The sequence below is a fragment of the Saccopteryx bilineata genome, chromosome 6 (genome assembly GCF_036850765.1).
Source record: "Saccopteryx bilineata isolate mSacBil1 chromosome 6, mSacBil1_pri_phased_curated, whole genome shotgun sequence".
NCBI lineage: Eukaryota > Metazoa > Chordata > Mammalia > Chiroptera > Emballonuridae > Saccopteryx > Saccopteryx bilineata.
The window spans coordinates 54,288,176-54,304,846 of NC_089495.1; the positions used below are offsets into that span (position 1 = coordinate 54,288,176).

The window sequence follows — 16,671 nt, forward strand, 5'->3', positions numbered from 1 at the left end:
TTCTTGTACAAAACTACCATCTTATGTTGGTTCCTCCATCTGGTTGACTGTGGTTAGCAGTAAAATATCATCACTAAGCAGAATCCAGTGGATTCCAGTGCAGTCAGTAGAAAATAATAACCTTAATTACCATTGATCAGGCATAGCCAAATGGTAGGAGTCCAGAAGGAACTTACAGTTGAGTCAATAAAAGGTATTAGTTATCAGTGCAGTAAAAATTAGTCGATATAGGCCCTGGCCGGTTGGCTCAGTGGTAGAGTGTCGGCCTGGCGTGCAGAAGTCCCGGGTTCGATTCCCGGCCAGGGCACACAGGAGAAGCACCCATCTGCTTCTCCACCCCTTCCCCCTCTCCTTCCTCTCTGTCTCTTTCTTCCCCTCCCACAGCGAGGCTCCATTGGAACAAAGATGGCCCGGGTGCTGGGGATGGCTCCTTGGCCTCTGCCCCAGGCGCTAGAGTGGCTTTGGTCGCAACAGAGCGACGCCCCCTGGTGGGCAGAGCGTCGCCCCCTGGTGGGCGTGCCGGGTGGATCCCGGTCGGGCGCATGCGGGAGTCTGTCTGACTGTGTCTCCCCGTTTCCAGCTTCAGAAAAATACAAAAAAAAAAAAAAAATTAGTCGATATACAGGTTAAGTATCTGGCTGATCCTGAGGCCACAGGTGAGGTGACGAGCAACATATGGTTGTCACGAAAGACAGTGAAAGAACAGAAATGATAGGCACAGTGTAATACTCTCTCTGCTAGAATAATTGTTATTATCCTCTCTTTCTCTATTTACAATTTCTGTGTTGCTTTCATCACACTCTCAAAATAGGACTTTGGGAAGTTCTGCTTCCCTTCTGGCCGCTGTTCAAAGCTTGCCACACATTTTATCAGTTCCTCTTGTAAAACTGTCCCTTTAGTTATTATTATTTTTTTTGATGCACCTTCTTATTTTATGTTGAGCTGAGTTTCTGACCTATATTATTTTTCTTCCCTCTAAACAACGTCTTTTACATTTTTTTCAAGACAATATATTTTCCAAGGCAGGCCTATTGGCAACAAATTACCTCAGTTTTTGTTTGTGTGAGTGTGTTTTTCTCACTGTTGGAAGATCATTTCACAGAGTACAGAATTGTAAGCTTGTAGTTTCTTTCTCTCAATACTTTAATTTTCATTTCATTTTCTTTTTGCTTGTATTTCCTGAATAGCAAGGTGTTTTTCTGTAGTTTGGAAATAATATGCCTAAGTGTAGGGTTTTTTGTTTTGCTTTGAGGTTTTTGTCCTGCTTGATGTCCTCAGAGCTTCCAAGGTCTATGATTTGGTGTTTGACATTCATTTAGGGAAATTCTGTCAGTATTGTTTCAAATATTTCTTGTGTTCCTTTCTCTCTTCTGCCTCCGGTATTTCCATTATGCCTATGTTGCACCCTTTGAAGTTATCCCACAGCCATTGGATATCATTTTTTTCTTTTTTCAGTCTTTCTTCTCCACCTCTTGTTTTTCGAGGAGGTTATTTATATATCCTCAAGCTCAGAAATTGCTTCTTGTGTCCAGTCTACTAATAAGCCCATCAATGCCATTCTTTATTTCTGTTACAGTGCTTTTTATCTCTAGCTTTTCTTTATTTTTTTCTTAAGATTTCCATTTCTGCTTACATTGCCCATCTATTCTTACATGCTACCTACTCTCCAAAAAGAGCCCTTAGTATGTTAATTACAGTTGTTTAAATTCCTTGTCTAATTATTTTAACATCTTTCCCTGTTGTGTTTTGTTCTGACTCTTCAAATTGTGTTTCTTGCCCTCTGGTATGCCTTGTTATTTTTTCTTGATATCCAGACATGATGTACTGTATAAAACGAACTACTGTAAAGAGGCATTTAGTGATGTGTTGGTGAGGAAGGGGGGCAGGCAATTCTATAGCTCTTTGATTAGGTCTCAGTCTATTAGTGAGCCTATGCCTTTTAACTGTGAACTTCACAAGTGTTTCTCATTCTTCCTTCCCCCACTCCCATTTGTGGGATGGAATGGCGAGAGCCAGCCGGAGTTGAGTATTTTCTTTCCCCAGGTCAATAAGGCACAGATAATAATCCAACAGGTTAGACTTTGCTTATCTCGTTTCTCCTGAGAGCAGACCTGGTTGTAGAACTATATAAAAAGTCCTCACTTAACCTCTTGAATAAGTTCTGTAACTTTAAGCAAAATGTGTCATATAATGAAATTACATTATTCAAGGATCTTCTGGATTTCTAAATGGTTTCTTTCCCCATCCCTCAGCAGGAAGCCCAAGGAAACTTTTCTCTGATACAATATTTACTCTAGGAACCAAATGGAGCTCCTGGAGGTAAATCTCACAATATTGTGGGGTACCCCTCATGACTGGGTGTCCCTGGAGTTAATGCTAAGAGATTTCCACCCTGAGCCTCTAGCAGTTCATAATTACAGTTCAAGGTTTCCTCCCCCGCTCAGGTTCCCTTGCTGGTCCTCTCTGCTCCAGGAAACTGAGACACCCTGTATTCACTTGTGTTTCTACCTAATTTTGGGAGTGGCTGTTTGCCCTGCATCCTTGCCTCACTTACAAATAAGAGAAGAATTTTCTCTTTTTCTTTTTGAAATCTATACTATTCCCCCTAAGTTTTATCTAATGCCATGGATTTAGTTGTTGTGGTGGTTATTTTGCTCTTAGATTTGCACAAAGCTGCCTCCTTCTTGGTTTTCATATTTTAGCTCAAGAATATCCTCTAAAACAGCCTTCCTGACAACCCAGTTTAAGCCAGGGCTCACAGGCCACCTCCAAGCCCTCTTTCACTTTGTACTTATTTTCTTCATAGCCCTCATACAACTTGAACTTATTTTGTTCATTTATGCACTTACATACTATTTATCCCCTACTATTTCAATGTAAGCACTGTGAGAAGTAAACCTTATATTGTTGTAAAGTAGCATATCTTAATTCCACAGGTTATGTAGAGACACCAAGGCAGGATACAGAAGAATTTTTAAGAGGAGATGTATTAATAAGCCAGCTGTATACGACTTACATGGGGTATAGCTAACACAAATCATGTAGTCCCGAATATAGCTTTGAGATTAGTTATATACACTTGATTACATACAGGTTGGGGGGGAGGGGGCTTACATGATGTCAGAGGATAAGTGTTTGTGAATCGCCTATTAAGGAGAAAGAAAAGGGAGAGAAAAGGGCTACTTAAATCTTTCTTCCACCTGACCAGGCAGTGACGCAGTGGGTAGAGCATCAGACTGGGATGCCGAAGACCCATGTTCGAGACCCTGAGGTCACCAGCTTGAGCACGGGCTCATCTGGTTTGAGCAAAGCTCACCAGCTTGTACCCAAGGTTGCTGGCTCGAGCAAGGGGTCACTCAGTCTGATGTGGCCCCCGGTCAAGGCACATATGAGAAAGCAATCAATGAACAACTAAGGTGTCGCAATGAAAAACTAATGCTTCTCATCTCTCTCCATTCCTGTCTGTCCCGCTCTCCGACTCATTCTTTGTCTCTGTAAAAAAAAAAAAAAAAAAAAAAAAAAAAACCCCTAATACAAAAACATCTCTATTTACAATATAATAGCCCTTCCTAAGCATGAATGCAATCGGCCATCTTGAGCTGGTGTAAATCACACTTAAGTATAAAAATCATATTTACAAAATCTCTCTGAATGCTTGGCCTAAATCATAAAATGCCTTTTAAGCCTCTTAGTAAAAGGGGTTTGTTGGTAGAGCGCAGAGCGCATTCCTAGCAGCTGTGGCTGATGCAATGCTGTGAGAATACTCCAGCACCTGAAACCCTCCTAGGCACACCCAGGAGGGAGCTCGCCTGCTCTAAGGAGATAACTCAGTGCCAACCAGGCAGCTCCCTGACCTTTTCAGCCATTGGCTGTGAAGGACACGCTGTAACACCCTATATAGTCTGAACCTGTGTATATAAGATAGCTTACTTCTTGAATAAATCGGATCTGCATCACTGAACCTGGTCCCCAGAGTCAGGTCTCTGCATCTCTGTTGTCCTCACCCCCTGGTGGGCCTTGTCCACAGGGGTTGCTTATTTCAGTACATAGTATGTCCTTGTAAGCTAGGAAGCTCCCACATTCTTCTCCCTCATTTTCCACAGAAAGGAGGGGGCAAGAAAACTGACCCTCCCTTCTAAAATATTAATATTAATTTTTGCAATTCTTCGGTACCTTATCACATTCCCCACTGGTTTTATATACTGAGTCAAATCTTTGACTCATTTTAATGAGGTGTATGAGGCTGTTGAGTAGGCAAGGGCCTTGAAGTTAAGGCTAGGATCAGTGATTTTCAGATTCTGTAAGTAGGAATATCACTCTGTAACATGTAACAGATATTTAACAGGTAGACTTGATGTTTTCATTAACAGTAATACAGTCTATTGAAGAAATAATTGTTATTGATTAATTTCTTACAACCTGTACAAACCTTCTTTAACTTATGTAAAATTAACTGGCTTTTATAACTTACTTTCTTTTTTCTTTTAAAAGTATTTTTATATCTTATATCTTTTTTTTTTCTTTTTTCTGAAGCTGGAAACAGGGAGAGACAGTCAGACAGACTCCCGCATGCGCCCGACCGGGATCCACCCGGCACGCCCACCAGGGGCGACGCTCTGCCCACCAGGGGGCGATGCTCTGCCCATCCTGGGCATCGCCATGTTGCAACCAGAGCCACTCTAGCGCCTGAGGCAGAGGCCACAGAGCCATCCCCAGTGCCCAGGCCATCTTTGCTCCAACGGAGCCTCGGCTGCGGGAGGGGAAGAGAGAGACAGAGAGGAAAGCGTGGCGGAGGGGTGGAGAAGCAAATGGGAGCTTCTCCTGTGTGCCCTGGCCAGGAATTGAACCCGGGTCCTCCACACGCTAGGCCGACGCTCTACCGCTGAGCCAACCGGCCAGGGCCTTCTTATATCTTTTATTATTAAAATTATATAATTCTTTTTAGTCAGAACTTTTTTTTTTTTGTATTTTTCTGAAGCTGGAAATGGGGAGGCAGTCAGACAGACTCCCGCATGTGCCCAACCGGGATCCACCCGGCACGCCCACCAGGGGGCGATGCTCTGCCCATATGAAACATCGCTTTGTTGCAACCAGAGCCATTCTAGCGCCTGGGGCAGAGGCCATGGAGTCATCCTCAGTGCCCGGGCCATCTTTGCTCCAGTGGAGCCTTGGCTGCGGGAGGGGAAGAGAGAGACAGAGAAGAAGGAGAGGGGGAGGGGTAGAGAAGCAGATAGGCACTTTGCCTGTGTGCCCTGGCCGGGAATCAAACCCGGGACTCCTGCATGTCAGGCCGATGCTCTACCACTGAGCCAACTGGCCAGGGCTAGTCAAAACTTTTAATTTTAAGAATCTTAACCATTAGTGACAACCAAGCTGGCTGCTGGAGGATAGCAAGCTGCCAATGGCATGCTGGGAGCGGTGGAGCACTGCCAGAATTCTTGGGTGCCCACATGCCCACTGGTGCTCCTGCCACGGGGTGAGCGCTGGCAGAAGTTAGAGAAGTTGTTGGTGAGCAGTGTGTAGAGAAAGGGGTTGATTGATGCAGCTGTTGCGGTAGGTGAGGCAAGTGGTCAGGTATTTAATGATGTGTGAGATGCGGGGTGTGAGCGGCTGGACGCCAAGGTACTGGGCCAGCAGCTGCTATATCTAGAAGGGCATGAAGCATGCCCAGAAGAGTAGCACAATGCCCAGGATAAAGTGCAGCACTCTGGGGTTGGGCTGCTGCTGTGTCTGTGGGAAGAAGGCCTGCTGCGACAGTCAGTAGGCCCAGCCCAGGTGCACGTAGAGCAGCCCGATGAGCACGCCAGGCCCCACAATGCTGGTCCCAAAGAGCAGTGTCAGGTAGGCACGGTAGGTGTTCTGGCCCCAGGCCTGCAGGCAGAGGCTCTTGTGTTCCCTGTGCACCAGCCGGATAGCCAGCATTATGGGCAGCACCACCAGCAGCACCAGGTTGACAACACAGATGTACATGGAGGCTGAGGTTCGCAGGAAGCGGCAACAAGCGTGTACTTGTTGTCTTCCACACTTACCATGCCCATGACCAAGAGCACTGTTCCAATGGCATCCGTGGCCACCAGGTCCTGCAGGGAGCTGGGTTCCGTCAGGCTGGCCCACGAGCTGTTGAGGGGTGTGTAGGGGCGGCTGGATGGTCTGGGCACAGGGCTGCCTGTCATAGCTAGCACAGGGGACCTGCTTATAGGCTCTGGGCTCAGAGCCATCTCTGCTGCCTCACGCTGGACTGCAAGCTGGGGTGTGCTGTGACAGGGGCATTTGGGGGTGACAAGTTTGTCCTCAGTCACCGTGCAGTAGGTTGAGCTCCTGTGTCTGCACTTCTGCAAGAGCCTCGCCTGGCTCTGTACTGAGCGAACAAAAGAGGGCCAAGCTGTGTACGACCGGGTCCTGGTCGTCAGCACCGCTTCCCCAGCTGCTGGTTAGGAATGCGCCGAGGACTCGTGCCGGACTGAAGTAAAGGCAGTGCTGTTGGTGCTAGAGGGGTGAGAGGGGGTGCACCTCACCCTAAGGAGGGCCACTTTTCACCGGTTTAAAAAACAAATTTGCTTAAAGTTTTCTTTATGATTTGATTCATGCGTCCTACCTGCCCTGAAATTTTGGGTCCTGTAGGCACAATGTAATTTTTGATTAATATTGAGTGCATTTCCCACTAGCCATGAGACCTTGCATATAAATGTAGGCCTATCATTAGAATGGGCAAGCTAAATCTGGAAAGAATTTCATATAGCAATTTTTTTAACAACTGTTATTGTGGCCTCATTTCTAGTAGGAAAAGCTTCTACCTAATTGTCAATTACTTTAGTAAAATCTATTTTTAAATGTTTATCTGGGAAAGTTTTTCTCCCCCTGTTTCTATATATAATTTCTTCATTTTGCTTGGTGTTTATTTGGGCACAGACTAAACACTTGGACATTATGCCTTCTGTAATAAATAGATTCTAAGTCTGGCTTTTCAAATTATTTCTTTTTTTTTTTTTTTTTTTTTTTTTTTTTTTTTTGCATTTTTCTGAAGCTAGAAACAGGGAGAGACAGTCAGACAGACTCCCGCATGCGCCCGACCGGGATCCACCCGGCACGCCCACCAGGGGGCGACGCTCTGCCCACCAGGGGGCGATGCTCTGCCCATCCTGGGCGTCGCCATGTTGCGACCAGAGCCACTCTAGCGCCTGGGGCAGAGGCCACAGAGCCATCCCCAGTGCCCGGGCCATCTTTGCTCCAATGGAGCCTTGGCTGCGGGTGGGGAAGAGAGAGACAGAGAGGAAGGCGCGGTGGAGGGGTGGAGAAGCAAATGGGCGCTTCTCCTATGTGCCCTGGCCGGGAATCGAACCCGGGTCCTCCGCACGCTAGGCCGACGCTCTACCGCTGAGCCAACCGGCCAGGGCTCAAATTATTTCTTATTCTTAATTATTCCTTTTCTATTGGCAAAATATTTTTTTAATTGGTCGTGAATAAACCTTTGGCAAAAAGGGTTCTAGTAAAGTCACTAGAATTTCCTAAAAACTCCACTGGTTTTAGGGCTACCTTATTGGTAGTGTTATCAGCTGCTTGGTGTTTCTTGAGTTTCTAGGGAGCCCCCCCTTTTGCTGTCCTGGACAGTGGATGAAGGCCACTATTTCAGGGGAGTAGGCTCCCACATTGTTGGGGTGAGGGTTTGAGCCTCACATTTGTTAGTTCTTAAGCCTTTTCCTGATGGCTCCTGTTCGACTGTGCCTGTCTTAGGTTGCTCCTGCCTTCAGGAATCATACCCGTCTTTGACTAACCAGCCATCTTAGGGGCCAAACAGAGTTATGTGATTGAGGGAGGAGCAAAGTCCTTTTTTCAAAATGCTTTTATTTATTTTTAGCAGCTGATGATGTTACCTTTTTTAAAACTTATATTATAATTCTTTTCTAATTTCTAGAGCTGAATGCTATGTAAAGGCTAAGCTTACTGCCTTAGTATTTTCTGGTGCCTCTGGGTCTAGAGGTGTATAGACTCTAAGTTTTCCGTAGTCTAAGAAAGCTGTGGATGTTTTGTGAGGATTCTTTTTATTTTTTTACAGAGACAGAGAGAGAGTCAGAAAGAGGAATAGAGAGGGACAGACAGACAGAAACAAAGAGAGATGAGAAGCATCAATCATCAGTTTTTCGTTGCAACACCTTAGTTGTTCATTGATTGCTTTCTTATATGTGCCTTGCCCAGAGTCCTTCAGCAGACCAAGTAACCCCTTGCTCGAGCCAGTGACCTTGGGTCCAAGCTGGTGAGTTTTTTACTCAAACCAGATGAGCCCGCACTCAAGCTGGCAACCTGAAGGTCTCAAACCTGGGTCTATCACATTCCAGTCTGACGCTCTATCCACTGCACCACCTGGTCAGACTCTGAGGATTCTTAATAACTTCTGACACCTTAGACAAGTTTATGGTTCTTTTTCTTAGTATGTTCTCTGATCCTGGCTAACAGAACTGGGTGGAAAATGTCTAAACCTTCCTCACTTGCTTGGTTCTTAGGGTCCCACTTTAAGCGAGGTAACCAGAAACATTTTCTTGAGGTGATCTTGGTTATCCTAAGTAGGCAGCGTAAGTACAGTACAGATTCTAACAGTCCTGTTAGGGCTCTACGCTTCCTGAGTGTTGGGCAGATAAAATATATTATGCTCACTTTGTTAAAGATGGCGCTGCCCATGAGGAGGCCGTCGCCCAGGTGATATTAATGTGTGTTGGGGGTGGGCTAAAGGCAGGCAGAATCCTTGTAGCCTGGGGCTGGTTTTGGGATTAAGCCTTTCCCACCCTTTTTGATGTGGGGTGGTGCAATCCCATTAAGCCCCAGTTAAGTGACTGTATTAGAGACTTCCCTATTTTGTATATTAGATTAAAGGTTTGGATTTCTACACTTTAAAATGGGGGCAGAACAGGAGCTTGCTGTCTTGGTACCTGAGATTAGCATTAGAGATGGGGGCCATGGCTTCTGGCTTTTCATTTGGCGTAGTCTGTGGCAGGATTCGGAGATCGATATGGAGCTGCCACCTTTGATGTGCATAGTAGAGGACTGGCTTCTGTCATGGTTCCCCATGGCTGTCCTTTTGGGGATCGTAGGCTGGCTGACTTTTACAGCCATGCGTGAGGAAACTGAGAGCTCTGTGGAAGAGGCTGCCCGGGACCTGCAAACTGAGCAGTGGAAGGAGCTGGAGCAAATGTGGGAGAAACAGATGCGGACCCTGGAGCTGGAGGAAGCGCTGGAGGAGGAGGCCGACCAGGTTTGCGAGATTCGCCTGGAAATGGAGCAGCTGCTGGAGGAGGATTCACAGGTTCGTGAGTTGCAGATTGCCCTGGATGTTGTGGAGAGCCAGCAGTGGCAGGAGGCCAGGGCTGAGGCTGAAGCTGAGGCCGGGTCCGGAGTTGCAAAGTCTGCGGAGCAGAAGGCGGCAGGGGCCCTGGGCTTGAGCCCGGCAGCCGGAGCTGGTGTTTTCAGTTCCTCTTTGGAAGATGAGGAGAATCGGGCTGGAGTTGCAATCCGCAGTCTCCAGAAGGTGAGAGCCCAGCTGGAAGGAGTACCTACTACGGCCCTGGTAGGTCTGCGATTTTGGGGACATAGGATGGACGCCATCATGCTCTCCAGAGCCAAGATGGAAATGCTGACTGCCATTGCCATGTGCCCCTCTTTGAGACAGTGTAAGACCTGCCAGGATGGCAGGGATGAGGTGGGTGGCTGACGCCCCAATTGCGTGGACTGATTTCCTGGACTACGACTGGAGTGGGCACTGACTCCTTTGTTGGATGGACTTATGGATTTTGGACAATGTGAAATACCCTGATGGAGGTGGGGGGTGGCTTTGCTGGAAGCACTCCCCTGCCCCGGGAAGCTTTTCCCATGGCTAGAAAGGCCGAGGACATTTTGCACTTTGGGCAAAGTGCTCAGAGACTGGTGAAGTGTACCTCTGTAATTGTTGAAATTGTATGATTTGTCATGTTGTAATTTGTGTAATATGCCTAATTTCCTTGCATGGGGATGCTGGTGATGTAAATTGTGGGTAGTAAAGTGAGCATAGGGGTGAATTGTTGAGCAGATAAAATATATTATGCTCACTTTGTTAAAGATGGTGCTGCCCATGAGGAGGCCGTTGCCCAGGTGATATTAATGTGTGTTGGGGGTGGGCTAAAGGCAGGCAGAATCCTTGTAGCCTGGGGCTTGGTTTTGGGATTAAGCCTTTCCCACCCTTTTTGATGTGGGGTTGTGCAATCCCATTAAGCCCCAGTTAAGTGACTGTATTAGAGACTTTCCTATTTTGTATATTAAAGGTTTGGATTTCTACACTATAAAATGGGGGCAGAACAGGAGCTTGCTTTCTTGGTTCCTGAGATTATCATGAGAGAGCAGAGAAAGGCCACGTGGAGGAGGCCAAGAGAAGCAGCCAAGATGGCAGAGTGTTGAGTGAGAGGCGAGTTTGTGCAGAGTTTGTGCAGGGAGAAGTAAGGAGATGGGGAACAGAGGAGAATAAGTCTGGTGAGCTAGAAACCTTTGATTCTAGGAAACTCGGATAAGTCAGTGGCTTTGTGAGCACTGAATGTGAGTGAGTTTTGGAGCCCAGTGTGTGTTTTTACTTGCCCGCCGGGTGCAAGCTAGGATTAAAGAAAATGGCCCATCAGTTTTTGGCTCCGTTGTTTCTTTACCGACTGTCCGAATCCAATGTGAACCTGCATGGGCCAGGCAGCTGTGATGGTAGCCCTGCCTACTGGCTTTACATTGAGAAAAGAGGATTCTGAGTTTTCTAATTCTATAGGGCACTTGGGAAAAAAGGATTTAAACTATTTTCTATTACATTTATGTCTTAAATTCTAAATATTTAGTTAGAGGCACCAACTGAAATGACCAATATTTCATAAACAAATTTTATATTTTACTTAATCACAAATTCCTTTTACATTCCAAGAAAATATACCTTATTTATGCTGTAATTTTATGCACCCTAACAGATAATGTCTAAAAAGCTCAAGAGAAAGAGATTTCTGTTCACATCCTTTAGCACTTTTAATCTGGGTTAAAAATTTAAATGCCTCTTACTACCACAATTAGTTATCTATTTTCTATTTTTTCTTTTTATCTATTATGTTGAGAATTCTACTGTTAAGCCAATCAATAGTAATATTTGTTACTCTGGGTTGGTGACCTAACATTGAACAATATTGTTTCAACAATTATGATAAGCTAAACATTTATATACCATATAAAAATATTTCATTAATAATCATTACGTTAACAATTATTTGTTGGTCAAAAAAGTTTTAAAATATGATATATATGTTTGCTCGCTTATAGTTTTTATTGGGTGTGGGGGACAGGCTGTAAGCGGGCAGGGTACTTATAGCCTAAGGCTTAGTTTTAAGACTAAGCATTTCCCTACACCCTTGAATGATTGCATGATGTGAGGTGGTGCACTCTCATGAGGAATCCCATCATGCCTCAGATGAGTGACTTTGTATCAGAGACTTCCTTATTTGTATATTGGATTAAAGGTTTGGATTTCTACACTATAAAATGGGGGCAGAATGGGAGCTTGCTCTCTCAGTTCCTGAGATTAGCATTAAAGAAAGGAGAGCAGAGGAAGTCCACGTGAAGGAGAGGAGAAGGAGCCAAGATGGCAGAGTGCTGAAGGAGAAGCCAGTTTGTGCAGAGAGAAGGAGATGGGGAACAGAGGTGAATAAGGTTAGTGAGCTAGAAACCTTTGATTCTAGGAAACTCGGATAAGTCAGTAGCTTTGTGAGCACTGAATGAGTGGGTTTTGGAGCCCAGTATGTGTTTTTACTTGCCTGCCTGGTGCAAGCTAGGATTAAAGCTAATGGCCCACCAGTTCTTGGCTTCATTGTATCATTACCATCTGTCCGAATTCAATGCAAACCTGCATGGGCCAGGTGGCTATGATGGTGGCCGTGGCTACTGGCTTTACATTATTATATATCCCCTAACATTTAAACCAAGACTTCAACATCACAGGGCTATGAAATAGCAAATAAAAAAGAAGAATTAACAAAAGACTCTTAAAATAAGATGTACATTTCTAACATAGAAAATATTTTTTCTTTTTGCAAACATGGATTTTTTTTTCTCTGCAAAACTGGTTTCTCCTTCAGCACTCTGCATTCTCTCTGCTCTCTCTGCAAAACATTAGTAAGACATTAGCCCTTCCCTCATAATCCTATCACTCATTCTCCTTGTGGAGCTGTAATTCATTTCAAGAAACTGATAATCAACAAGTGCCACACCTGTGGTTTGTTATTTTCCAAACATTTCCATCTGGCCCTGTTTCCTTTTCTTTTTCTAAGATTCTAAAGAAAAGTTCTAATACTTTTTTAAAATACTATTCCTATCCTGTATTTTCCAAATGGGTAAAACTTCTTTGGGTCAGTAGGTGGATATCTGAATATCTGATACTAGTTTTTATTCTATACTTCCTCCAGTCACCCCACTCGTAGTCATCCCCGCCACCTTACTCCAGCACCCTTCCCCCACCACTGTGCACACAGCGTGTTCCTGCTCAGCCTCCCGCTCTTCCCTCACCCAAACCACTTACTTGCCAGCCCTTCGCCCCCAAAGGCTAGAGAAACATTTCCTGGAGCGCATCCTCTCCTCTTTGCAATATGCACATTGATTCTTTCCTAGCAGAGTCCTAGTCCTTTTTTCTCAAATCCCCTGTAAAGCCAGTAGCCACGGCCACCATCACAGCCGCCTGGTCCATGCAGGTTCGCATTAGATTCGGACAGACGGTAATGAAACAATGGAGCCAAGAACTAGTGGGCCATTACCTTTAATCCTACCTTGTACCCAGCAGGCAAGTAAAAACACACAATGGGCTCCAAAACCCACTCATTCAGTGCTCACAAAGCTACTGACTTATCCGAGTTTCCTAGAATCAAAGGTTTCTAGCTCACTAACCTTATTCACCTCTGTTCCCCATCTCCTTCTCTCTGCACAAACTGGCTTCTCCTTCAGCACTCTGCCATCTTGGCTGCCTCTCCTCTCCTCCATGTGGCCTTTCTATGCTCTCTTACAGCATGGGTCCTCCTAGAATGTAATCACTCTTCTAATGCTAATCTCAGGAACCAAGAGAGAGCAAGCCTTCGGTCTGCCCCATTTTATAATGTATGTAAAGCCAGAAGCCACGGCCAGGGCCACTATCACAGCAGCCTGGCCCATGCAGGTTCGCATTGGATTCGGACAGTCAGCAAAGAAACAGCGGAGCCAAAAACTGGTGGGCCATAGTCTTTAATTCTAGCTTTGCACCCGGCGGGCAAGTAAAAATACACACTGGGCTCCAAAACCCAGTCACATTCAGTGCTCACAAAGCTACTGACTTATCCGAGTTTCCTAGAATCAAAGGTTTCTAGCTCACCAGACTTATTCACCTCTGTTCCCCATCTCCTTCCTTATCCCAGATACAAACTCTACACAAACTGGCATCTCACTCAGCACTCCACTATCTTGGCTGCTTCTCCTGGCCTACTCCATGTGGCCTCCTTCTGCTGCTGGCTCTACTTTCTCTGCTCTCTCATGCTAATCTCAGGAACCAAGAGCCCAAGCTCCCATTCTACCCCTATTTTATAGTGTAGATTCAAAACCCTTAATCCAATATACAAAATAGGGAAGTCTCTAATACAAAGTCACTTTCTGAGGCATGATTGGATTGTACCACCCTACATCAAAAAAGGGTGGGAAAGGCTTAATCCCAAAACCAAGCCCCAGGCTACAATTCTCAACACACATTAATATCACCTGGGCAACGGCCTCTTTAACAAAGTGAGCATAATACATTTTATCTGCCCAACAATGTAGAAATCCAAACTTTTAATCCAATATACAAATAAGGAAGTCTCTGATACAAAGTCACTTATTTGGGGCATGATGGGATTCCTCATGAGAATGCACCACCCCTATCATGCAATCAATCAAGGGTGTGGGGAAAAGCTTAGTCTTAAAACTAAGCCTTAGGCTATAATGACCTGGCCTGCTTATAGCCTGTCCCCCACACCCAATACAAACTATAAGCAAGAAAACATATATATCATATTTAAAAACTTATTTGACCAACATTCCCTTTTTGTCCTAGATGTAGATCTGGCCAGACTAGGAAGACATAGCACCCTTTCTGTATTGAGCATGCTTTTAGCCATTGTGGCTAGTTCATTGTTAAGTTTAGCCATTGATTAATGTAGGGGAACTGGTCAGGGTAGCCTGGATCCCTGATCACAGTATTTCAGACTACCCTTACCAACCAGGGATTAAAATTCCCAGCTTGTGGCCATCCAACACCAAAGGTGGGACATTCTGATTCACAGAGTGTGAAGTCTTCCTTTGGACCATTTAATTTCATACCCACGGTCGTCTCCATAGGCTTCTTGGAAGTGCTTTAGGAGACAAGCTAATGGGGTCTGTAAAGCCAGAAGCCAGGGGCCAGGGCCACCATCAGAGCAGCCTGGCCCATGCAGGTTCGCATTGGATTCGGACAGTCAGTAAAGAAACAAAGGAGCCAAAAACTGGTGGGCCATAGCCTTTAATCCTAGCTTGCACCCGACGGGCAAGTAAAAAATACACACTGGGCTCCAAAAACCCAGTCACATTCAGTGCTCACAAAGCCACTGACTTATCCGAGTTTCCTAGAATCAAAGGTTTCTAGCTCACCAGCCTTATTCTCCTCAGTTCCCCATCTCCTTCCTTATCCCAGATACAAACTCTACACAAACTGGCACCTCACTCAGCACTCCGCCATCTTGGCTGCCTCTCCTGGCCTCCTCCACGTGGCCTCCTTCCGCTGCTGGCTCTGCTCTCTCTTCTAATGATAATCTCAGGAACCAAGAGCCCAAACTCTGTTCTGCCCCCATTTTATATTGTAGCTTCACAACCTCTAATCCAATATACAAAATAGGGATGTCTCTAGTAGAGTCACTTCTCCGAGGCATGATTGGATTGTACCACCCCACATCAAAAAGGGTGGGAAAGGCTTAATCCCAAAACCAAGCCTCAGGCTACAATGATTCTCAACACACATTAATATCACCTGGGCAACGGCCTCTTTAACAAAGTGAGCATAATACATTTTATCTGCCCAACAGGGTTTTTGTGTACTGGGCCCTCCTCCTATATTTAATGTCTGGGGCACTGATCTATAAAATTGCAACTGTCCGGGAGAATATAGGAATCAGCACACCAATAAAAGGCAAGAAAGATAAGACAGATATAACTAGCTCTCAGAATAAAGGATGTTTGACTATAGAGGTGTCAATCATCACACAAGAATAGAGGCAGGAGCTGGCTGAAGAAAACAGTTTCTTCAGGAGAGAAGTCAGATGGAGTGCCCTGAAGTCAGAGGTCTTGGATTCAAGAAAAGAGATTTTAGGAAGACAAGATGGCGCTGGAGTAAGCGAACATACCAACATCCACCTCCCAGAACCAAAGTGAATTACAAACTAATTTTAAGAACTATCATCTGGAAAAACCAACTTTGGACTAAACTAAGAGGACTCTTCAACCAAGGAACACTGAAGAAGCCACACTGAGACTGGTAGGAAAAGCAGAAATGTGGAGAGGGCTGCCCAGCTCCCCGGAGCGAACGGCAGCCGGGAGAAACTCGCATGGCGGGAACTTAGTGTATCCCAAGGTTCTCTTTACCAAGCCACAGTTGCAGAGCTCCAGGGAAAAGCAACCTGGTCTCATCTCTCCAGGCAGAGAGAACAGAAGCTCCATATCCACACATGCTGCAGATGGCTTTTCCAGTCTACCTGAATCATTACCAGCTAGAAGCAGCGGTCATTGGGATATGGACGTGAGCTGCAAAGTATAGAATTGTGACAACAATTCCAGTGCCATGCAAACTTTTCCTGGAGGTGGACTTTTCCTGGACTCCTTCTCCTTGTGACAGCTCCTAACAGACTGAACTGGGGTTGGGTTGCATTTTTCAGGGATTTGGCATGGTGTTGGAGCCAACTTGGACTTGGTGAACATATTAAGGACACTACTCTTTTATGGATTCTTGCTGTATTGGCCAAGAGTTTGCTTAAAGGTTTTAATCACTGTAAAAAAAATAAAAGACTAGATAAAGAAGATGTGGCATATATACACCATGGTATACTATTCAGCCATAAGAAAAGATGACATTGGATCACTTACAACAAAATGGTGGGATCTTGATAACATTATATGGAGTGAAATAAGTAAATCAGAAAAAAACAAGAACTGCAGGATTCCATATATTGGTGGGACATAAAAACGAGACTAAGAGACATGGACAAGAGTGTGGTGGTTATAGGAGGTGCGGGGAGGGAAGGAGGAAGAGGGGGAGGGGTGGGAGAGGGGCACAAAGAAAACTAGATAGAAGATGATGGAGGACAATCTGATCTTTGGGTGATGGGTATGCAACAGAATTGAATGACAAGATAACCTGGATATGTTTTCTTTGAATATATGTACCCTGATATATTGATGTCACCCCATTAAAATAAAATTTTATTTATTTAAAAAAAAAAGATTTTAGTGGGTCCAGGGAAAGAGGCCCATACCACAAAATATCACGAGAAATTTCTCAGACAAACAGAGAGAATTTACAGTACAGACAATTCACCATTGAAGAATTTTTAATACTTCCATAAATTTTGCTAGTTTTATAATTTGCAGGCTCTGGCAGACAGCTGCTAA

At 45.0% G+C, this 16,671-nt stretch overlaps 1 pseudogene; it reads right to left on the reverse strand.

The window, feature by feature from the left end:
- Positions 1-5,351: 5,351 nt before the first annotated feature.
- On the reverse strand, positions 5,352-9,105 carry LOC136309296 (urotensin-2 receptor-like; annotated as a pseudogene).
- Positions 9,106-16,671: the final 7,566 nt, after the last annotated feature.